Source organism: Peromyscus californicus, unplaced genomic scaffold, assembly GCF_007827085.1.
Source record: "Peromyscus californicus insignis strain IS unplaced genomic scaffold, ASM782708v3 Scaffold_21__1_contigs__length_65335640, whole genome shotgun sequence".
NCBI classification, from domain to species: Eukaryota; Metazoa; Chordata; class Mammalia; order Rodentia; family Cricetidae; genus Peromyscus; species Peromyscus californicus.
The window spans coordinates 61052245-61058150 of NW_026294514.1; positions in this window are offsets into that span (position 1 = coordinate 61052245).

Here is a 5906-nt window from a genome sequence, read left to right on the forward strand (position 1 = left end):
AACAAAGGTTAAAAGAATTGGGAACAATGGTTTCTTTGTGTGAGTGAGGAATCTGTGAAAGGAGAGCCTACCAAAACCTCAGGCAGGGAGTCAGGAACCTCAAGATCACCCCTAAGAACAGATCTAGGACCACAGCATCCTGGCCCCCCATGACCCCCTTCCCTACCCCACACCCTTGTACCTGCACCTGCAGACAGAGCCAGCAAATCCAGGCTTTTCATTGCTGACCTGCACTGGAGGCAGCAAGAATCTTCAGATGAATCAAGGAATCAGAACACAAAGCCTAAAACCTAAAAAGGAAAAAAAAACCAAGCAAACTAAAAAGGATTGGAAATAAGGAAATGTGAAGATGCTGGAATACCAGCTGCACCTCCCATGTGAGGGACGCCTGTGTCTGTCCAAAGGCCATGAGGGAGCCTGGAACGTCCTGACTTAGAGCTAAATTTCCAAGGGTAGAATCAAAGCACGTGCTGCCAAGTGACTGGTACAGGTTCCAACACAGATGTACAGTTTCATCATGGGCTCAACATGTACCTACAGAGAAAACCCCTGGCGGGAGAAGACTTGCTGCAGTCTGCTGCCTGGGGGCTGTGCTGGGAACTCTGAGCTGAGACTGCATGGTATCACAGCACTGAAGACTCGGAGCCTGTCCAGACATTGGATCTTGGGTAGAAGACTTAGATGTGCTGTAGCGGTAACCACATATTGGTCCTGAGAGGCAGAGAGGCAAGGCAAAGTATCTGTGATGCTGATTATCACAGACTGGATAAGGGTTGACCCTGTGGGACAAAAGGACCTTGGGCAGATGCCTTCCTTGAAGGATCTCAGATCCTGGAGGGCAAGACCTGTGCTCCAGGCCTACAAAATGCTTCCTGCTAGCAAGGCTTAACCTTGATATCTCCTCCAAAATGCTGTATTTAGTCCCTGTTATAACCTGAATTATGTCCTTCTAATGCTTTACATGAAAACCTGACTCTTTGTGTCATCCCCGCCCCCCGCCGCCCCAGAGCGTGAGCCTACTTGGAAATATGGTCTTTAAAGAGATGATCAAAGGGCTGAGGATCAGGTGGTAAAGTACTTGCCATGCAAGCATGAGGACCTGAGTTTGGATCCCCAGCATCCACCTAAAAAGCTGGACTTGGTGGTGCACACTTGTAATCCCAGTGCTGTGAAGTGAGAGACAAATAGATCCCTGGAACTCACTGGCCACGCAGCCTGGTCAATCAATAGACTCCAGGTTCTGTGAGAGACTGTGTCTCAAAAAATAGAGTGGAGGGGTGAGTGACTGAAGAAGACACCCAGTGTCAAACTCTGACCTTCACATGCATGGACACACATGTGCATGCCTACATGCAGACAGCCATATGAACACATATACCTATCATACACACCACCACCACCAACAACAACACATAAGCAAAGAGGTGATAAAGACAAAATGAAGCTACTAGATTGAGTTTTGATCTCTATTAAACAAATAACTATCATAGAAACACACAGAGGGAGTAATCCCATGAAGATGGCCATCCACAAGCCAAAGGGAGAAATCTCAGTGGGGTCACATTGCTACCTTGGCCTCAGACTGCCAGTCTCCAAAAGCAAGAGGAAAGGAATGACTGCTACCATCATAGATGCCCAAGAAAGGCAAAGAAATCTAGTGGTAGCTGTGGTACCAGCCTCCCCTGCCTCCTCAGTCCAGCCCAGGAGAGTAGCCAAGCATCAGGGGCCAAGGGAACTGTCGTAGTGTCCAAATGAGAACACCGAAGCCAGGAAGGGCTTTCTCATTGATTTTTCTGGTTACTAAAGTTTCGTTCTTTGCTTTATCTCATAAGTTTTCATAATTCATCCAAACATATCTTATCAAAAACGAATAAACTATCATCTGGTCAAACCAACCAAGTTCCATTTAAATATCTTTATTAGTGAAAGGTGTCAGTGAATGGGTCCTCCCATAAGTAAATGTCATCTAGAAGTGGGCACAAGACTTGAAGAGATGGCCCAGCCAGCCAATGTGCTTGCAAGCACTAGGACCTCAATTAGATCCCCAGAACGCACATAAGAGCCAGGCACAGTAGCACTGACTTATAATCTCACTGCTGGGAAGGTGGAAACAAGCGCTTATCGGGGCCTGCTGGCTGGTCAGCTTAGCATGGTCTTTGAGCTCCAGGCAAGTGTCAGATCCTGTCCCAAAAAACAAGGTGGCGCATGGCCCTGAGAAACTTGTTCCAGGTACCCGGCACCCATGGCCTCTGGCAACAGTGAACTGTGACCAAAGCACTCTTCTGGCTGTACCAGATGCTGAGAATAAGTGATGGGTGAGTGCTCTGCCCTAAACAAGATACTTCTACCATTCTCCATAAAGCTTCTGGGGCTCTGCAGAAGAGAGGGCATGCTGAGAATAAGTGATGGGTGAGTGCTCTACCCTAAACAAGATACTTCTACCATTCTCCATAAAGCTTCCGGGGCTCTGCAGAAGAGAGGGCATGAGACTGTAAGAGCAGGAAAGGAGGGAGAAGGGCTGCAGAGCGCCCTCTCCTGGCTAAGACACAGCCATCTGCAATGATGAACTCTTAACCAACACGTGACTGCATAAGAGTGAGCCCATTAGTAGCCAGACGAAGATGGAAGAGGGAGGGGGGGTGGCTTGCCCATCACTGCCGCATTGAATGAATAGATCAAGGAAAGGGGGGTCATTACCTCCAGTTGTGTTCACACTGGTGACCCGACCAGGCTCCAGTAGATAATCTCAATCCAATGATTACACAGATGGTCCACATTAAACCAATGTGTCTCACAACAAGACCAAAAATCACGATTATGAAAAAGGGACAGAAAAAAGGGGGAGCAGGGAGATAAGAGAGGGTTGGGGAAGAGGTAACCTGAATGTATTACATACCTGTATGAACTCGTCAAAGAACTAACTTAATTTAAAAAGAAAACAAGGTAGACAACTCTTTAGGAACAAGACCTGAGGTTGACCTCTGACCTCATGTGGATGCACACCACATACACACACACACATGCATGCACACACACATGCACACAAAAGAAAAATAAGTAAATAAATAAAATTAATAATGAGTGAGGGAAATGGAAGCAGAGATCCAGGCAGAATGGTATGAGTATGGGTATGCAGCCTAAAGGTTTATCATTTTAACCAAGATTTGACAAAATGCCCCAATTCACCTAATCAGGTAGACTTGTTTTTAATGCTAGGTGGTTGCACTATCTTTCAATGCCAGGAGATGGCGGCCATAAGCAAAGTCATCCAGCTCCAGCCACCAAACAGACTTCACAGGTGAGAACAGTGTTGACCTTGCTGGCTCCTCCTCATGTCCTCCTCCCCACTAAGATAAACACGGGCACTCATGTGATCTCTGCAAAATCCATAGACACAGGCTGTCCTGGCCTTGCTTCACTGATGCATGTGCCGTGAGAACACTTGTCAGAACTGGGTGAACCGGAAGTGACTGGCAGCGATAGCTACAAAGCCCTTGACACATCTGGGCATTGAAAATGTTCTGGATGGAAAACTCTGTGTGTTATGGTTTGGATCTGAAATGCACCCACACACACATAGGCTCATGTTCTAAGCACCTGCCTCCAGCCATTGGTGCCAGGTTGAAGGCTCTGGGGCTATCCAAAGATGGAAGAGGTGAGACTGAAGGTAAGAGCCCAGCCCAATTCCAGCACTCTGCTTCCTAACATACATGGCGTGAATAGTCGCTGCCACATGTCCACCACCATGACTGAGCCACCCCTCCATGCTTTCCCACTCTGGTGGACTGAACACTTTGAAACTATGGGCCAAAATAAACCCTCCGTCCTATAAGCTGTTCCTGTCAGGCATCCTGTCGCAGTGATGGAGAAGTCGCTGTCACATGGTATATATTCTACATCAGTGAAAAACATTTTTTTTTCTTTTCGAGACAGGGTTTCTCTGTGTAGCTTTGCACCTTTCCTGGAACTTGCTTTGGAGACCAGGCTGGCCTCGAACTCACAGAGATCCGCCTGGCTCTGCCTCCCAAGTACTGGGATTAAAGGCGTGAGCCACCACCGCCCGGCCATGAAAAACATTTTTAAAATATTAAGTAAAATTGGTTCTAGTTTGGCACCAGGCTCTGGTACTTTGCTAGCTCTAGTAGTGTGAACAAAGCTCAGGAAGACAGGATCCCATCACCTCGTCTCAGGTGTGCCCTCGAAGAGCCAGCTGTGGTGATGGACCACCCCAATTAGAATCCTTCCTACCTAGGGCTGCAGAGAGAGCCCATCAGTTAAGAATGTTTGCTGTTCTTGCAGAGGACCCAAGTTTGGTTCCCAGCATCCATGCTGGATGGCTCACAACTGCTTACAACTCCAGCTTGAAGTGATCTGAAGTCTCTGCCTTCTGTAGGCATCTGTACTCACGTGCACAAACTCACTCTGCCACATACACATAATTCAAAATAAGATAAATCTTTATAAAAATAATTCCTTCCCCCCTCTGATATCTTTTGTCCTCTGCAGTTCAGTTTGCTTTGTGGAGGGCTGCAGGGAGAAAGGAATTGTGTCTTGCTGCCCAGCCCCACATGAAGCCGTGTCATGCTCGCTAGCCCATCGACACTGAGCTCCATTGCATCCTGAAAGCGCTATACCTAAGCGCTCTACCTACACTGTAGATGATACACACAGAAGGAAGCCCTATGCTGAACTTCAAGACCAGGATCCTTAGGGAGGCATGACCTGAGGAACTTGATGATTCTCAAGTTCAGCAGGGCTTGAGTCCTGCAGATCCAAAGAAGCAAATGCCACCAAGAGGCAGTACGGGGTGGGTAGGGCCTGTATGCTGCCCTCAAGTACAGAATACTGAAGGCAGAAATGGAGTAATGGCACAGAGAAGCAGCTGAGTCCACCCCAACATCCATCATCTCTTGTGACAAGACAGGAGAAGAAGGGATTAAAATCAGCACAGGAAATTCCAGTCAGAGCTTGGGTTGCTTCTGGACTACTGGAAACCACAGTCACAGGAGAGACTTCCAGTACATCCCAAACAATTCCTCTAGAGAGGAGCAAATGGACAGTTACTTCCGGTGAACAGGCATTTCTCATGGTAAGTTGCTCCCATGTCTATAACCCTATGAAGTGCTTACTCTGGCCATAAAGGAGCTGGACACCAGCAAGGGGGCCTGGTACTAGATGGATTTTCCCATCTTCCCAGACTTCTCCAATCTTACTATTCCTGGGGCTGCTGGAAGCCATCTGCTCTCCCAGACACTGAACCCAGCTCTTCCCCCAAGGAGACGATACACAGCATTACGCAGCAGAGTCCCGCCCTCTATGGATAACTTTGCACCGTGAAAGATACTTCAAGGGACTTAGCTCTCTGGTCTGCTGCAAAGAAGACCCCTTTGATGGCAGCATTAGGAGTCTGCTGTTCTGTGGAGGCCACACAGGGTCTATGCTCTTGTCCCACCCTTTGACCATGTGTGAGGATGCAAGTCCACATAGACCTGGGCCTTGACCTTTCCAGGAACCCAGGCCTTCCCCCAGAGGCTTTGACAAGGAGATCAGGTACTAGTTGAGTGGACCCATCACCCAGAGACTACTTCCCATTCTAAAGAGAAGTGAGAAAGGGGCTATCACAACCTAGTCTTAGTCCTGGCCAAGCCTAGGTGACAGTTTTGCACACTGACGACCACTGATGAAAGTGAGCACCTACCCACAAGTTGGAACTCGGGTAGCTCAAGGAAAGCAGTTGTCCATTACACTAAGGCAACCTTGGCGAACAGGCATGATAGTCACATGGCACAAACTGACTCCTGGGAAGAAGAAATGTGGCCATGAGCACACCCACGGCAAAGCTCCAGTTTTAGTGAGAGAGCCTGTCTCAAAAGTAAGGTGAAGAGTGATAGGACCTCCACATGTGC